General features: G+C 36.4%; 1 non-coding gene and 1 pseudogene across 1 annotated transcript; one reads left to right on the top strand and one right to left on the bottom strand.

Moving 5' to 3' along the window:
• Positions 1–14,146: 14,146 nt before the first annotated feature.
• LOC148548399 (uncharacterized) lies at positions 14,147–16,477 on the top strand (annotated as a pseudogene).
• Positions 14,678–14,785, bottom strand: LOC148548400 (small nucleolar RNA R71). Its single transcript, XR_015897141.1, has one exon. It is a non-coding gene; the product is annotated as a small nucleolar RNA R71 (small nucleolar RNA).
• Positions 16,478–17,860: the final 1,383 nt, after the last annotated feature.

The following is a 17,860-nucleotide window of genomic DNA, read 5'->3' as shown; positions in this document are numbered from 1 at the left end:
ATCCAAGAGATACTCAAATTCTTCCTGCTCAAGGCGTCTGCCACCACGTTCGCTTTCCCTGGGTGGTAACTTAACTTAAAATCATAGTCCTTCAGGAACTCCATCCACCTTTGCTGTCGCATATTAAGATCCTTCTGGTCAAAGATATACTTTAAACTTTTGTGGTCAGAGAAAACTTCTAGTTGAGCGCCATACAAATAGTGCCTCCAGATCTTCAGAGCAAACACTACTACAGCCAATTCCAAGTCATGCTTTGGATAATTTCGTTCATGAGGTTGATGCCAGGGCATTTTGGCCAGTTTCACTGACCTTTTCTTTATGGTTTTAAGGTAGTTTCATGCATTTTCTTAGGAAATAAGCAAGTTTTGGGTAAATAATCACTTACATCTTGATTCAAGCAAACATTGTGAATTTTACATGACTTCATGAGAATTATGCATGAATTAAAGGACAAATTGAATGATGCATGTCTCATAACTTGGATCAGAGCTTTGGTGCACTTTATTGCTTGATTTCAGGATAAAGGAAGCAAGGAAGAACCACGTTAGCAGCCACGTTAGTCTAGCTAACGTGACCACTAATGTGGATTGAAGGCTAGCTTGCAACGTTAATGAGAAAATTGATTGCCAATAATGCCTTCGTGAGCCATCATAGCCCACGTTAGTTGCCACGTTAACTATGTTAACGTGGAAGCTAACGTGGAAGAGAAGTAGAACTCCAACATTAGTGGTAAAAGTAAGTGCCACTAACGTTCCAAAAGGGGCAATTGGCCATGTTAAGAGCCACGTTAACTTAGTTAACGTGAGCTCTAACGTGGAAGAAAAAGATGATGCCAATGCTAGTGACACTCACCTTTGTCACTAATGTTGGACTAAGCCCATATTGGCTACGTTAAAAGCCACGTTAACCTAGTTAACGTGGACTCTAACGTGGAGGGAGCAAGAATCACCAACGTTAGTGACACTCACCTTTGTCACTAACGTTGGATTGAGCCACTATGAGCCACGTTAGTTGCCACGTTAACTATCCCTGGTAATGGCTCCAAAAACTTGGTGCTCTAATCTTAATTCATAATTTGTCACAACTCCGTGTAGCTGACCAGCAAGTGCACTGGGTCGTCCAAGTAATACCTTACGTGAGTAAGGGTCGATCCCACAGAGATTGTTGGTATGAAGCAAGCTATGGTCATCTTGTAGATCTCAGTTAGGTGGATGATAAATGGTTATGGAGTTTTCGAATAATAATAATAAATAAACAGAAAGTAAAGATAAAAATACTTATGTAAATCATTGGTGTGAATTTCAGATAAGTATATGGAGATGCTTTATCCCTGTTGGATCTCTGCTTTCCTACTACCTTCCTTCAATCCTTCTTACTCCTTTCCATGGCAAGCTGTATGTTGGGCATCACCGTTGTCAATGGCTACATCCCGTCCTCTCAGTGAAAATAGTCCAAAATGCTCTGTCATAGCACGACTAGTCATCTGTCGGTTCTCGATCATACCGGAATAGGATCTACTATCCTGTTGCGTCTGTCAGTACGTCCAATAATCGCAAGTTTGAAGCTCGTCACAGTCATTCAGTCCTTGAATCCTACTCGAAATACCACAGACAAGGTTTAGACTTTCCGGATTCTCATGAATGCCGCCATCAATTCTAGCTTATACCACGAAGACTTTGATTCCACAGAATGGGAGGCTCAGTTGTCAGGCGAGGCAACCATGCGTCGTGGGTCAAGAATCCAAGAGATACGCGCCCGGTCTAAGGTAGAACGGAAGTGGTTGTCAGTCACGCGTTCATAGGTGAGAATGATGATGAGTGTCACGGTTCATCACATTCGTCATGTTAAAGTGCAATGAATATCTTAGAATAAGAATAAGTTGAATTGGATAGAAAATAGTAGTAATTGCATTAATACTCGAGGTACAGTAGAGCTCCACACCTTAATCTATGGAGTGTAGAAACTCTACCGTTGAAAATACATAAGAACAAGGTTCAGGCATGGCCGAGAGGCCAGCCCCCCCTAAACGTGATCAATAGTCTCCTAAGATGAACAAAATTAAAACTGAGACAAAAGATGTCTAATATAATAGTAAAACATCCTATTTATACTAGACTAGCTACTAGGATTTACAGAAGTAAGTAATTGATGCATAAATCCACTTCCGGGGCCCACTTGGTGTGTGCTTGGGCTGAGCTTGAGCTTTGCACGTGTAGAGGCTTCTTTTGGAGTTGAATGCCAAGTTGTAACGTGTTTTAGGCGTTCAACTCTGGTTCGTGACGTGTTTCTGGCGTTTGACTCCAGAATACAGCGTAGAACTGGCGTTGAGCGCCAGTTTGCATTGTCTAATCTCGAACAAAGTATGAACTATTATATATTGCTGGAAAGCCCTGGATGTCTACTTTCCAACGCCATTAAGAGCATGCCATTTGGAGTTCTGTAGCTCCATAAAAGCTATTTCGAGTGCAGGGAGGTCAGAATCCAACAGCATCAGCAGTCCTTTGTCAGCCTTTTATCAGAGTTTTGCTCAGGTCCCTCAATTTCAGCCAAAATTTACCTAAAATCACAGAAAAACACACAAACTCATAGTAAAGTCCAGAAATGTGAATTTAGCATAAAAACTAATAAAAACATCCCTAAAAGTAACTAAATCCTACTAAAAACATACTAAAAACAATGCCAAAAAGCGTATAAATTATCCGCTCCTCACAACACCAAACTTAAATTGTTGCTTGTTCCCAAGCAACTGAAAATAAAATAGGATAAAAAGAAGAGAATATACTATAAATTCCAAAATATCAATGAATATTAATTCTAATTAGATGAGCGGGACTTGTAGCTTTTTGCCTCTGAACAGTTTTGGCATCTCACTTCATCCTTTGAAGTTCAGAATGATTGGCATCTATAGGAACTTAGAATTTCAGATAGTGTTATTGATTCTCTTAGTTAAGTATGTTGATTCTTGAACACAGCTACTTTATGAGTCTTGGCCGTGGCCCAAAGCACTCTGTTTTCTAGTATTACCACCGGATACATACATGCCACAGACACATAGTTGGGTGAACCTTTTCAGATTGTGACTCAGCTTTGCTAGAGTCCCCAATTAGAGGTGTCCAGGGTTCTTACGCACACTCTTTTTGCTTTGGATCATGACTTTAACCGCTCAGTCTCAAGCTTTTCACTTGACACCTTCACGCCACAAGCACATGGTTAGGGACAGCTTGGTTTAGCCGCTTAGGCCAGGATTTTATTCCTTTAGGCCCTCCTATCCACTGATGCTCAAAGCCTTGGATCCTTTTTATTACCCTTGCCTTTTGGTTTTAAGGGCTATTGGCTTTTTCTGCTTGCTTTTTCTTTTTTTTTCTATTTTTTTTTGCCATTTTTTTCAAGCTTTTGCTTTTTCACTGCTTTTTCTTGCTTCAAGAATCAATTTTATGATTTTTCAGATTGTCAATAACATTTCTCTTTGTTCATCATTCTTTCAAGAGCCAACAATTTTAACATTCATAAACAACAAGATAAAAATATGCACTGTTCAAGCAGTCATTCAGAAAACAAAAAGTATTGTCACCACATCAATATAATTAAACTAAATTCAAGGATAAATTTGAAACTCATGAACTTCTTGTTCTTTTGAATTAAAACATTTTTCATTTAAGAGAGGTAAAGGATTCATGGAATTATTCATAGCCTTAAGACATAGTTACTAAATACTAATGATCATGAAGTAGAGATACAAAACATAAATAAATATTTAACAGAAAGAAATGAAAAACAGAAAATTAAGAACAAGGAAGTTAAGGAATGAGTCCACCTTAGTGAGGGTGGTGCCTTCTTGAATGACCAATGGTGCTTTTTGAGCTCCTCTATGTCTCTTCCTTGCCTTTGTTGCTTGATCCCTAGTGATTTTGGTATCCCTATCCTTAGTTGCTCCCAATAGTTGTGGAGAAAAATGTATCCCCTGATGTATCTCAGGGATCTCTTGATTTGCAGTCAAATACTCTACTACTGAGCTATGGATCCTTGAGATGAATCTCTCTATCTCCCATGACTCGGAGGTGGAAGCAATTGTCTTCCCTTTTCTCTTCTTTTTTTTTTTTGAGGTTTCTTTGCCTTAGGTGCCATCAATGGTTATGGATAACTCAAAAAGCTATGCTTTTACCACACCAAACATAGAATGTTGCTCGCCCTCGAGCAAAAGAAGAAAGAATAGAAGAAGGAGAAGAAGATATGGAGGAGAGATGGATGCATGTGAGTGGTGAAGAAGAGAGAAGGTGAATTGAGGTAGGTGGGGATCCTGTGGGGTCCACAGATCCTGAGGTGTCAAGGATTTATATCCCTGCACCAATTAGGTGTGTAAAACACCTTTGCATGCAATTCTGGCATTTAAACGCCAGATTAATGCTTGTTTTGGGTGTTCAACGCCCATGTGCAGCATGTTTCTGGCGTTGAACGCCAGCCAGATGCTCCTTATTGGCATTTAAACGCCAGTAAGTCCTTCCTCCAGGGTGTGATTTTTCTTCTGCTGTTTTTGATTCTGTTTTTAATTTTAGTATTTTTTCGTGACTCCACATGATCATGCACCTAATAAAACATAAAAGAACAATAAAAGAAAAATAAAATTAGATAAATAAAAATTGGGTTGCCTCCCAATAAACGCTTCTTTAATGTCAATAGCTTGACAGTGAGCTCTCATGGAGCCTCAAAGGTGATCAGGTCAATGTTGTAGACTCCCAACACCCAACTTAGAGTTTTGATGTGGGGATTCAATACCAAACTTAAAGTTTGGTTGTGGCCTCCCAATACCAAACTTAGAGTTTGATAGTGGGGGCTCTGTTTGACTCTGTATTGAGAGAAGCTTTTCATGCTTCCTCTCCATGGTTACAGAGGAAGATCTTTGTGCTTTAAACACAAGGTGGTCCCCATTCAATTGAAGGACTAGCTCTCCTCTGTCAACATCAATCACAGCTCTTGCTGTGGTTAGGAAGGGTCTTCCAAGGATGATGCCATCATCCTTATCCTTCCCAGTGTCTAGGATTATGAAATCAGCAGGGATGTAAAGGCCTTTAACCTTCACTAACATGTCCTCTACCAATCCATAAACTTGTTTCCTTGACTTGTCTGCCATCTCCTCTTCTTTTTCGAAAATTTCTGTAAGGTTTTCTCTGGATTGTTGTATCTTAGCTTCTCTCAGTTTCTTCTTCAGAGTCCTTTCAGGTTCAGGATCTGCTTCAACAAGAATATTCTTGTCCTTGCTCCTGCTCATATGAAAAAGAAGGGAACAGAAAATAATAATAGGGATCCTCTTTACCACCGTATAGAGGTTCCTTTATGTGAGTGGGAGGGAAGAAGAGTAGAAGAGAAAAATTCAAACATAAAAAGAGGGAGAGGGTTTGAAAATTTTTTTTTATTTATTTTTTTTGAAAAATTGGTTAGTAAATTTTTGAAAATAAAAATTGAAAAAATAGTTAGATGATTTTGAAAAAGTTTTTGAATTTAATTTTGAAAAGATAAGAAGTTAGAAAAAGATATGTTAAAATTAAAGTTTGAAAAAGATATGATATGAAAAAGATATGTTTGAAAAGATAAGATTAAAAAGATATGATTTTGAAAAGATATGGTTTTAAAAAGATATGATAAAAAAAGATATGATTAAAAAGATATTATTTGAAAAAATATATAGAAAAAGATATGATTGAAAAGATATGATTTTGAAAAGATATGGTTTTAAAAAGATATGATTGAAATTAGTTTTGAAAAAGATTTGATTTTTAGAATCACAATTAATGACTTGACTCACAAGAAACCACAAGATATGATTCTAGAATTTAAAGTTTGAATCTTTCTTAACAAGAAAGTAACAAACTTGGAATTTTTGAATCAAAACATTAATTGTTGATGTAATTTTCGAAAATATGATGTAAAAATAGGAAAAAGATTTTGAAAATATTTTGAAAAATATTTTTGAAATTTTTGAAAATAATAAAAAATGGAAAAGATATGATTTTTGAAAAAGATTTTAAAAAGATAAGATTTTTAAAAAGATAAGATATATTTTTTTTATTTTTTTTTTGAATTTTTAATGAGGAGAGAGAAAAACATGAAAATGACTACAACATGAAAATTATGAATCAAAACACATGATGCATGCAAGAACACTATGAATGTCAAGATGAACACCAAGAACACTTTGAAGATCATGATGAACATCAAGAACATATTTTTGAAAAAAATTTTTGATGCAAAGAAAACATGCAAGACACCAAACTTAGAAATTTTTAATGTTTAGACACCATGAATGCAAAAATGCACATGAAAAACAACAAAAGGTACAAAACAAGAAAACATCAAGATCAAACAGGAAGACTTACCAAGAACAACTTGAAGATCATGAAGAACACTATGAATACATGAATTTTCGAAAAAGACAAGAAACATAGAAACATGCAATTGATACCAAACTTAAAAATTGACACTAGACTCAAACAAGAAATATCAAATTTTTGGTTTTTATGATTTTATTAAATTTTTTTTTTGGTATTTTTTTCGAAAATTAATTGGAAGAAGAAAAATAAGGATTTCATAAATTTTTTAATATGAATTCCAGGAATCTTGCAATGTTTGTCTAAAGCTCTAGTCCAGGAATTAGACATGGCTTAATAGCCAGCCAAGCTTTCAATGAAAGCTCCCGTCCAAAACACTAGACATGGCCAATGGCCAGCCAAGCTTCAGCAGGACATTACATGCATTGATGTGATTAGTTGAAGCCTCAGTCCAAAAGAATTTAGATATGGCTTTACAGCCAGCCAGACTTCAATATGTCAACATGTAACTCTAGAATTCATTCTTAAAAATTCTGAAGAACATAAAATAATTTACTTTTTTTTTCATAAATAAATTTTTTCGAAAATAAAAGGCTTTTAAAAATAAAATAAAATTACCTAATCTGAGCAACAAGATGAACCGTCAGTTGTCCAAACTCAAACAATCCCCGGCAACGGCGCCAAAAACTTGGTACGTGAAATTGTGATCCCTGGTGATGGCTCCAAAAACTTGGTGCTCTAATCTTAATTCATAATTTTTCACAACTCCATGTAGCTGACCAGCAAGTGCACTGGGTCGTCCAAGTAATACCTTACGTGAGTAAGGGTCGATCCCATGGAGATTGTTGGTATGAAGCAAGCTTGGTCATCTTGTAGATCTCAGTTAGGCGGATGATAAATGGTTATGGAGTTTTCGAATAATAATAATAAATAAACAGAAAGTAAAGATAGAAATACTTATGTAAATCATTGGTGTGAATTTCAGACAAGTATATGGAGATGCTTTATCCCTGTTGGATCTCTGCTTTCCTACTACCTTCCTTCAATCCTTCTTACTCCTTTCCATGGCAAGCTGTATGTTGGGCATCACCGTTGTCAATGGCTACATCCCGTCCTCTCAGTGAAAATGGTCCAAAATGCTCTGTCACAGCACGGCTAATCATCTGTCGGTTCTCGATCATACCGGAATAGGATCTACTATCCTGTTCCGTCTCTCAGTACGTCCAATAATCGCAAGTTTGAAGCTCGTCACAGTCATTCAGTCCTTGAATCCTACTCGGAATACCACAGACAAGGTTTAGACTTTCCGGATTCTCATGAATGCCGCCATCAATTCTAGCTTATACCACGAAGACTTTGATTCCACAGAATGGGAGGCTCAGTTGTCAGGCGAGGCAACCATGCGTCGTGGGTCAAGAATCCAAGAGATACGCGCCCGGTCTAAGGTAGAACGGAAGTGGTTGTCAGTCACGCGTTCATAGGTGAGAATGATGATGAGTGTCACGGATCATCACATTCGTCATGTTGAAGTGCAACGAATATCTTAGAATAAGAATAAGTTAAATTGGATAGAAAATAGTAGTAATTGCATTAATACTCGAGGTACAGCAGAGCTCCACACCTTAATCTATGGAGTGTAGAAACTCTACCGTTGAAAATACATAAGAACAAGGTTCAGGCATGGCCGAGAGGCCAGCCCCCCCTAAACGTGATCAATAGTCTCCTAAGATGAACAAAATTAAAACTGAGACAAAAGATGTCTAATATAATAGTAAAACATCCTATTTATACTAGACTAGCTACTAGGATTTACAGAAGTAAGTAATTGATGCATAAATCCACTTCTGGGGCCCACTTGGTGTGTGCTTGGGCTGAGCTTGTGCTTTGCACGTGTAGAGGCTTCTTTGGAGTTGAACGCCAAGTTGTAACGTGTTTTAGGCGTTCAACTCTGGTTCGTGACGTGTTTCTGGCGTTTGACTCTAGAATGCAGCGTAGAACTGGCGTTGAGCGCCAGTTTGCGTCGTCTAAAGTCGAACAAAGTATGGACTATTATATATTGCTGGAAAGCCCTGGATGTCTACTTTCCAACGCCGTTGAGAGCACGCCATTTGGAGTTCTGTAGCTCCAGAAAATCCATTTCGAGTTCAAGGAGGTTAGAATCCAACAGCATCAGCAGTCCTTTGTCAACCTTTTATCAGAGTTTTGCTCAGGTCCCTCAATTTCAGCCAGAATTTACCTGAAATCACAGAAAAACACACAAACTCATAGTAAAGTCCAGAAATGTGAATTTAGCATAAAAACTAATAAAAACATCCCTAAAAGTAACTAGATCCTACTAAAAACATACTAAAAACAATGCCAAAAAGCGTATAAATTATCTGCTCATCACATGCATACAAATATCATGAGGTCTTTCCCATAGGTTGTAATGGGGCTAGGGTCAAAGTAGGATTGTATATTTGGTTAAGTGGGCTAGAAATTGAATCTTTGATAAACTTAAACTTCCCACCTAATCTATATAACAACCTATACAATTTCAAAGCTAGCCTAACTACCCATTTTTCACTTTTCCACACACTCATGTATTCTCTTTTTTTATCACAACTCATATGCATTGATTTTTATTGAACTTTACTTTGGAGCATTTTTTCCCCTTTTTATTGCTTTTCTTTTTTCTATTTTTTTTCTTTTTATATTCCTTTTTCTTTTTATTTTTCCTTTTTGTTTTTCTCATTTCTTTCTTTCACACTAAAATATATACAAAAGCATCAATGCATATGGTTTAAACATAATTGATACACGAGTATGTACCCAATCCCCATTATTTTTAACAAAAATAAAAAAATACCCTTTTATCTCTACCCAATGTTCCCATCTCTCCCAAAATCAAATGATAAACACTCTCACTAGCCTAAGCTAATCAAAGATCCAAACAAGGGATGTTTATTATTTTTCACTTAAGGCTTGTGATGTGCTAAAATTAAGAACAAATGGGTTAAGCATAGGCTCAAAATTGGCTAATAATGGAAGATAAAAGGTAGGCTATTTGGATAAGTGAGCTAATTGAAATAATGGCCTCAATCATATAAGTGCTTGTATACACAAAATAATGGATCTAAAGAATCAAACAAATCAAAGATTACAATCATAAAAAGAGAATACTGCACACAAGAATGAAAATAAGTGATTATATAATGCAACCACACAATTAGGCTCAAATCTCACATGCTTGTATTCTTAGCTCAAAAATATGATCCACAATGTGTATAATTCAAGCAAGTTCTAATTTTTTTTTCAATCAATTGGAGTACCCTATAGATAAATTTCTTGAAAAATTTCATTATTTTGACTAAGCTTATTATATATAGATGCAGAACAAGAAAAATGCAACTAAAAATTCTAAAAAGACCTAAAAATGAAATGCAAAAGTGTTGGGATTAGAAACTTGTCACCCAAAAACACTGACTGGTCGGACGACCTCCCCACACTTAAAAGTTTGCACCGTCCTTGGTGCATTTAGAGATGAGCAAGGGAGTACGGCGACTCTCCGGATTGCCACCTTCAGCTGGCGGATCAACCGGTGCTGCGCGTTCTTCTCCCGCTTCCGTCTTTTCTTATGGTGCATCGGTCATGAAAATTAGAAAATAACACTGTAAGATGAGAAAATTCAAAAGCAAGGAAGCGTAAATTGTTGGAATGAGGTAAATCACTAGAATAGGGTGAGTGAATTAGTGTGACATTGATGAAGAATAGGTGTGTAAGTTCTAAGTTGCGTGCGGTTTAGAACACACACACACACTAGCATAAAAGCTATGTCACAAGTACACAAAAGAAAGCATATACTTTACTCATTCTAGTGTTCTTGAGATACTTTAAAAGACTTGTAAGTTAAGATACAAACAAGTAGTGAAGAAGCATAAAGCATTCAAGCAATTAATCCAGAAATTGTTAATTGGATAATGAATGGACATTGATTGATGTGTAAGTAAACTTAGTGAACAAAATGGTATATGAAACTTACACAACAATTAATGACACATGTTGAAGTTTGTTTGCAACACCTAAGTGACATGGGAATGGAACACGTGGATGCTATGGAACTTAGGAAAAAGAATATAGAAGTGAAAATCAATCACATAGCAAGCATGGTCCATAAAGCTTAGAAAGCTCAAAAATATTGCACTAGGTAAGCTTTCGATCCAATTCCACAATTTCACAATCTCAATGCATGAAATAGGTGATGTGAATAAGAATCAATCATAAGAAGCATCACCTAACAAAAAATGCATTGACAATGTATAATTGCCTAACAATGGATGATGAATGCATGGTACCCAAAACATGCAATTCAAAAGAGTTAAGATGCTTGAAGGCAATGTACAAGTACTTGGTATGTGATGAGCGGTTAATTTATACGCTTTTTGGCATTGTTTTTACATAGTTTTCAGTATGATTTAGTTAGTTTTTAATATATTTTTATTAGTTTTTAAATAAAAATCACATTTCTGGACTTTACTATGAGTTTGTGTGTTTTTCTGTGATTTCAGGTAATTTATGGCTGAAATTGAAGGACTTGAGCAAAAATCAGATTCAAAGGTTGAAGAAGGACTGCAGATGCTGTTGGATTCTAACCTCCCTATACTCAAAGTGGATTTTCTGGAGCTACATGAGTCTAAATGGCGCGCTCTCAATTGCGTTGGAAAGTAGACATCCAGGGCTTTCCAAAAATATATAATAGTCCATACTTTGCCTAAGTTTAGATGATGCAAACTGGCATTCAATGCCAGCTTTCTGCCCTATTCTGGAGATAAACGCCAGAAACAGGTTGCAAAGCAGAGTTAAACGCCAGAAACAGGTTACAAACTGGCGTTTAACTCCAAGGAAGACCTCTACACGTGAAAGCTTCAATGCTCAGCCCAAGCACACACCAAGTGGGCCCGAAAGTGGATTTCTACATCATTTACTTATTTCTGCAACCCTAGTAACTAGTTTAGTATAAATAGAATTTTTTACTATTATATTTTCATCTTTGATTAGTTTTATGCTATCTTAGACCTTTATGGGGGCTGGCCATTCGGTCATGCCTTGACCTTCATCACTTATGTATTATCAACGGTAGAGTTTCTACACACCATAGATTAAGGTGTGGAGCTCTGTTGTTTCTCATGAATTAATGCAAAGTACTATTGTTTTTCTATTCAATTCAAGCCTATTTCTTCTCTAAGATATTCATTCGCACAAAAGAACATGATGAATGTGATGATTATGTGACGCTCATCATCATTCTCACTTATGAACGCGTGCCTGACAAACACTTCTGTTCTACATCTAAACAAGCTTGAATGTGTATCTCTTAGCCTCCTGATCGTGAGATCAGAGTCTTCGTGGTATAGGCTAGCATATTGGCGGCCATTCTTGAGATTCGGAAAGTCTAAACCTTGTCTGTGGTATTCTGAGTAGGATCTGGGAAGGGGTGGCTGTGACGAGCTTCAAACTCGCGAGTGCAGGGCGTAGTGACAGATGCAAAATGATTACTGAATCCTATTCCAGTAGGATCGAGAATCGACAGATGATTAGCCGTGCGGTGACAGCGCATTTTGGACCATTTTCACTGAGAGGACGGGATGTAGCCGTTGACAACGGTGATGCCCAACATATAGCTTGCCATGGAAAGGAGTATGAAGGATTGGATGAAGACAGTAGGAAAGCAGAGGTTCAGAAGGAACAAAAGCATCTCCAAACGCTTATCTGAAATTCTCACCAATGAATTACATAGGTATTTCTATCCTATTTTATATTTTATTTATCTTTTAATTATTAAAACCCTATAACCATTTGAATCCGCCTGACTGAGATTTACAAGGTGACCATAGCTTACTTCAAGCCGACAATCTCCGTGGGATCGACCCTTACTCAGGTAAGGTTTATTACTTGGATGATCCAGTGCCTTTGTTGGTTAGTTGTGCGAAGTTGTGACAAAGAACTAAGATTATGAACGTGCGTATAAAGTTTTCAGCGCCGTTACCAAGGAATGAACGATCACGATTTCCCACACCAAGTTTTTGGTGCCATTGCCGGGGATTGTTCGAGTTTGGACAACTGACGGTTCATCTTGTTGCTCAGATTAGGTAATTTTATTTTAATTTTAAGTTTTTGTTTTAATTATTTTTATTTTTGAAAAAAAATTTAAAAAATAAATTATTCTATGGCTTTAGAATTTTTAAGAATGAATTCTAGTGTTTCAGATGATGCTTTTATCATCACAGGAGCTAGTTGATTTCCATCAATTTGGCTGTTGTATGTAATGTCCTGCTGAAGCTTGTTCTGCCCTATCTAATCTCTTTAGACTAAAGCTTTAGACTAACATTGCATGATTCCTAGAATTCTTATTAAAAATTTTGAAATCCTTATTTTCTTTTTCAAAATGATTTTCGAAAAGTACCAAAAAAATTAATAAAATCATAAAACCAAAAATAATTTTGTGCTTCTTGTTTGAGTCTTGTGTTAAATTTTAAGTTTGGTGTCAATTGCATGTTTTTAAAATTTGTGCATTTTTCGAAAATTCATGCATGTGTTCTTCATGATCTTCAAGTTGTTCTTGATGATTTTCTATGTTTGATCTTTATTTTTTCTTGTTTTATGTCTTTTCTTATTTTTCATATGCATTTTCAATTTGTTAGTGTCTAAAGTTTGAAAATTTCTAAGTTTGGTGTCTTGCATGTTTTTCTTTTCTTAAAAATTTTCAAAAATAAGTTCTTGGTGTTCATCTTGACATTCAAAGTGTTCTTGCATGCATTAGTTGTTTTGATTCATAATTTTCATGTTTTAAGTCTTTTTGTTGTTTTTCTCTTTCTTCATTAAAAATTCAAAAATAAAAAAAAATATCTTTCCTTTACACTTCTCATAAATTTCGAATATTTGAGTTGACTTTTTCAAATTTTTTTTTTAAAATTTAGTTGTTTGTTATGAGTCAAATCAAATTTTAAATTTAAAAATTCTATCTTTTTCAAATCTTTTTCAAAAATCAAATCTTTTCCATTTTTTATTTCATATTTTCGAAAATTTCAAATTGATTTTCAGAAATATTTTTCTTATTTTTATTTCATATTTCCAAAATTAATGCTAACAATTAATGTGATTGATTCAAAAAATTTTAGTTTGTTACTTGCCTAGTAAGAAAGGTTCAATCTTTAAATTTTAAAATCATATCTTTTTGTTTCTTGTTAGTCAAGTAATCAACTTTAATTTTCAAAATCAAATCTTTTTAAATTTCTTTTCAAATCTTGTTCAAAATAAGTTTCAATCACATCTTTTTCAAAATCAATTTCAAAATCTTTTCTAACTTCTTATCCTTTCAAAAATTGATTTTCAAATCTTTTTCAATTAACTACTTGACTTTTTGTTTGATTTTAAAAGTTTACTATTTCAATCATATATTTTTTTCAAAACTACCTAACTAATTCTCTCTCTGATTTTCGAAAATCACCTTCCTCTTTTTCAAAATTCCTTTTTAATTAACTATTTGTTTTAAATTTTAATTTGATTTAATTTTATTTTCCTTTCTTAATTTTCGAATTTTAACTTTAATTTTAAATTGAAAACAAAAATATTTTTCTTTTCTTTTCAATTATTTTCGAAAATTCTTCTCTCTCACCTCCTTCTAATTATTTATTTATCTACTAACACTTCTCTTCTTCTTAAAAATTCGAACCTCTCCCTCTTTCTGTGTTTGAATTTCTTTTCATCTTCTACTCACATAAAGGAATCTCTATACTGTGACATAGAGGATTTCATATTTTCTTTTCTGTTCTCTTCTTTTTCATATGAGCAGGAACAGGGACAAGAACATTCTTGTTGAAGCTGATCCGGAACCTGAAAGGACTCTAAAGAGGAAGCTAAGGGAAGCTAAAGCATAACTCTCTGGAGAAAATCTGACAGAAATTTTTAAAAAAGAAGGAGACATGGCCGAAAATAATAACAATGCAAGGAAGATGCTTGGTGACTTTACTGCACCAAATTGCAATTTACATGGAAGAAGCATCTCAATCCCTGCCATTGGAGCAAACAATTTTGAGCTAAAACCTCAATTAGTTTTTCTGATGCAACAGAACTGCAAGTTTCATGGACTTCCATCAGAAGATCCTTTTCAGTTCTTAACTGAATTCTTGCAAATCTGTGATACTGTTAAGACCAATGGGGTTGACTCCGAGGTCTATAGGCTTATGCTTCTCCCGTTTACTGTGAGAGACAGAGTTAGAATATGGTTGGAATCTCAACCGAAAGATAGCCTGAACTCTTGGGATAAGCTGGTCACGGCTTTCTTAGACAAGTTCTTTCCTCCTCAAAAGCTTAGAAAGCTTAGAGTGGATGTTCAAACCTTCAAACAGAAAGAAGGTGAATCCCTCTATGAAGCTTGGGAGAGATACAAGCAACTGACCAAAAAGTGTCCTTCTGACATGCTTTCAGAATGGACCATCCTGGATATATTCTATGATGGTCTGTCTGAATTATCTAAGATGTCATTGGACCATTCTGCAGGTGGATCCATTCACCTAAAGAAAACGCCTGCAGAAGCTCAAGAACTCATTGACATGGTTGCAAATAACCAGTTCATGTACACTTCTGAAAGGAATCCTGTGAGTAATGGGACGCCTCAGAGGAAGGGAGTTCTTGAAATTGATACTCTGAATGCCATACTGGCTCAGAATAAAATATTGACTCAGCAAGTTAATATGATTTCTCAGAGTCTGAATGGATTGCAAGCTGCTTCCAACAGTACTCAAGAGGCATCTTCTGAAGAAGAAGCTTATGATCCTGAGAACCCTGCAATAGCAGAGGTGAATTACATGGGGGAACCCTATGGAAATACCTATAATCCCTCATGGAGAAATCATCCAAATTTCTCATGGAAGGATCAAGAAAAGCCTCAACAAGGCTTTAATAATGGTGGAAGAAATAGGTTTAGCAAAAGCAAGCCTTTTCCATCATCCACTCAGCAACAGACAGAGAATTCTGAGCAGAATCCATCTAGCTTAGCAAATATAGTCTCTGATCTATCTAAGGCCACTCTAAGTTTTATGAATGAAACAAGATCCTCCATTAGAAATTTGGAGGCACAAGTGGGCCAGCTGAGTAAAAGAGTCACTGAAACTCCTCCTAGTACTCTCCCAAGCAATACAGAAGAGAATCCAAAAAGAGAGTGCAAGGCCATTACCTTACTTGGTGTGGCCGAACCTAAAAAGGAGGAGGAGGACGTGAATCCTAGTGAGGAAGACCTCCTGGAACGCTCAGTGACCAATAAGGAGTTTTCCTTTGAGGAACCAAAGGAATCTGAGGCTCATCTAGAGACCATAGAGATTCCATCGAACCTCCTTTTGCCCTTCATGAGCTCTGATGAGTATTCATCCTCTGAAGAGGATGAAGACATTACTGAAGAGCAAGTTGCTAAATACCTTGGTGCAATCATGAAGCTGAATGCCAAATTATTTGGAAATGAGACTTGGGAAGATGAACCTCCCTTGCTCACCAATGAACTAAATGCATTGGATAGGCATAAATTACCTCAAAAGAAACAGGATCCTGGTAAATTCCTAATTCCCTGTAACATAGGCACCATGACCTTTGAGAAAGCTCTGTGTGACCTGGGGTCAGGAATAAACTTAATGCCACTCTCTGTAATGGAGAAACTTGGGATCTTTGAGGTGCAAGCTGCCAGAATCTCATTAGAGATGGCAGAAAACTCAAGAAAATAGACTTATGGACTAGTAGAGGACGTACTAGTAAAGGTTGAAGGCCTTTACATCCCTGCTGATTTTATAATCCTAGACACTGGGAAGGATGAGGATGAATCCATCATCCTTGGAAGACCCTTGCTAGTCACAGCAAAAGCTGTGATTGATGTGGACAGAGGAGAGTTGATCCTGCAACTAAATGAGGACAACCTTGTGTTTAAAACTCAAGGATCTCCTTCTGTAACCATGGAGAGTAAGCATGAAAAGCTTCTCTCACTGCAGAGTCAGCCAAAGCCCCCACAGTCAAACTTTAAGTTTGGTGTTGGGAGGCCACAACCAAACTCTAAGTTTGGTGATGAACCCCCACATTCAAACTCTAAGTTTGGTGTTGGGAGGTCCCAACAATGCTCTGAACATCTGTGAGGCTCCATGAGAGCTCACTGTCAAGCTATTGACATTAAAAAAGTGCTTGTTGGGAGGCAACCCAATGTTATTTAATTATATCTATTTATTTTCTATTGTTATTTCATGGTTTTTTAGGTTGATGATCATGTGGAGTCATAAAAACTACTGAAAAATCAAAAACAGAATGAAAAACAGCATTAAAAATAGCTCACCCTGGAGGAAGAACTTACTGGCGTTTAAACGCCAGTAAGAAGCATCAAACTGGCGTTTAACGCCAGAAAGAAGCATCAAGATGGCGTTAAACGCCAGAAACAAGAACCAGACTGGTGTTTAACGCCAGAACAGAGCATGGAAGTGGCGTTAAATGCCAGAAACATGCAGCAAGCTGGCGTTTAACGCCAGACATGCACTATAAGGGTGTTTTGAACGCCTAATTGGAGCAGGGATGTTAAGTCCTTGACCCCACTGGATCTGTGGACCCCACAGGATCCCCACCTTTTCTTCTCTCCTCTTCACACCTCTCCATCTCATCCATTTTCTTCTTCTTCTACTCCCTCTTCTCTTTTTTTGCTCGAGGACGAGCAAACCTTCTAAGTTTGGTGTGGTAAAAGCATTGCTTTTTGTTTTTCCATAACCATTTATGGCAACTAAGGCTGGAGAAACCTCTAGAAAGAGGAAAGGGAAGACAAAAGCTTCCACCTCCGAGTCATGGGAGATGGAGAGATTCATCTCAAGGGTCCATAGCTCAGTAATAGAGCATTTGACTGCACAACAAGAGAGCCCACTCATGGACTTCAACAAGAGCATGAGGAATTCCCTCACCAAGAAATCCCTGAGATACCTCAAGGGATACATTTTCCTCCACACAACTATTTGGAGCAACTAAGGATAGGAGCACCAAAATCACTAGGGATGAAGCAACAAAGGCAAGGAAGATACATAGAGGAGCTCAAGAGCACCATTGATTCTTCAAGAAGAGGAAGACGCCACTCTCACTAAGGTGGACCCGTTCCTTAATCTCCTTGTTCTTATTTTCCTGTTTTTCAATTTTTGAGCCTTATGTTTTATTTATGTTTGTGTCTTTACTATATGATCATTAGTGTTTAAGTGTCTATGTCTTAAAGCTCTGAATGTCCTATGAATCCATCACCTTTCTTAAATGAAAAATGTTTTTAATCACAAAAGAACAAGAAGTACATGATTTCGAATTCATCCTTGAAATTAGTTTAATTATTTTGATGTGGTGACAATACTTTTTGTTTACTGAATGAATGCTTGAACAGTGCATATGTCTTTTGATATTGTTGTTTATGAATGTTAAATATGTTGGCTCTTGAAAGAATGATGAAAAAGGAGACATGTTATTTGATAATCTGAAAAATTATAAAAATGATTCTTGAA

Source organism: Arachis ipaensis, chromosome B8 (genome assembly GCF_059453495.1).
Source record: "Arachis ipaensis isolate K30076 ecotype BB chromosome B8, ASM5945349v1, whole genome shotgun sequence".
In the NCBI taxonomy this organism is placed as follows: domain Eukaryota; kingdom Viridiplantae; phylum Streptophyta; class Magnoliopsida; order Fabales; family Fabaceae; genus Arachis; species Arachis ipaensis.
Note: the sequence above shows the minus strand (reverse complement) of the source record. Positions and strands in the feature narration are given on the sequence as shown.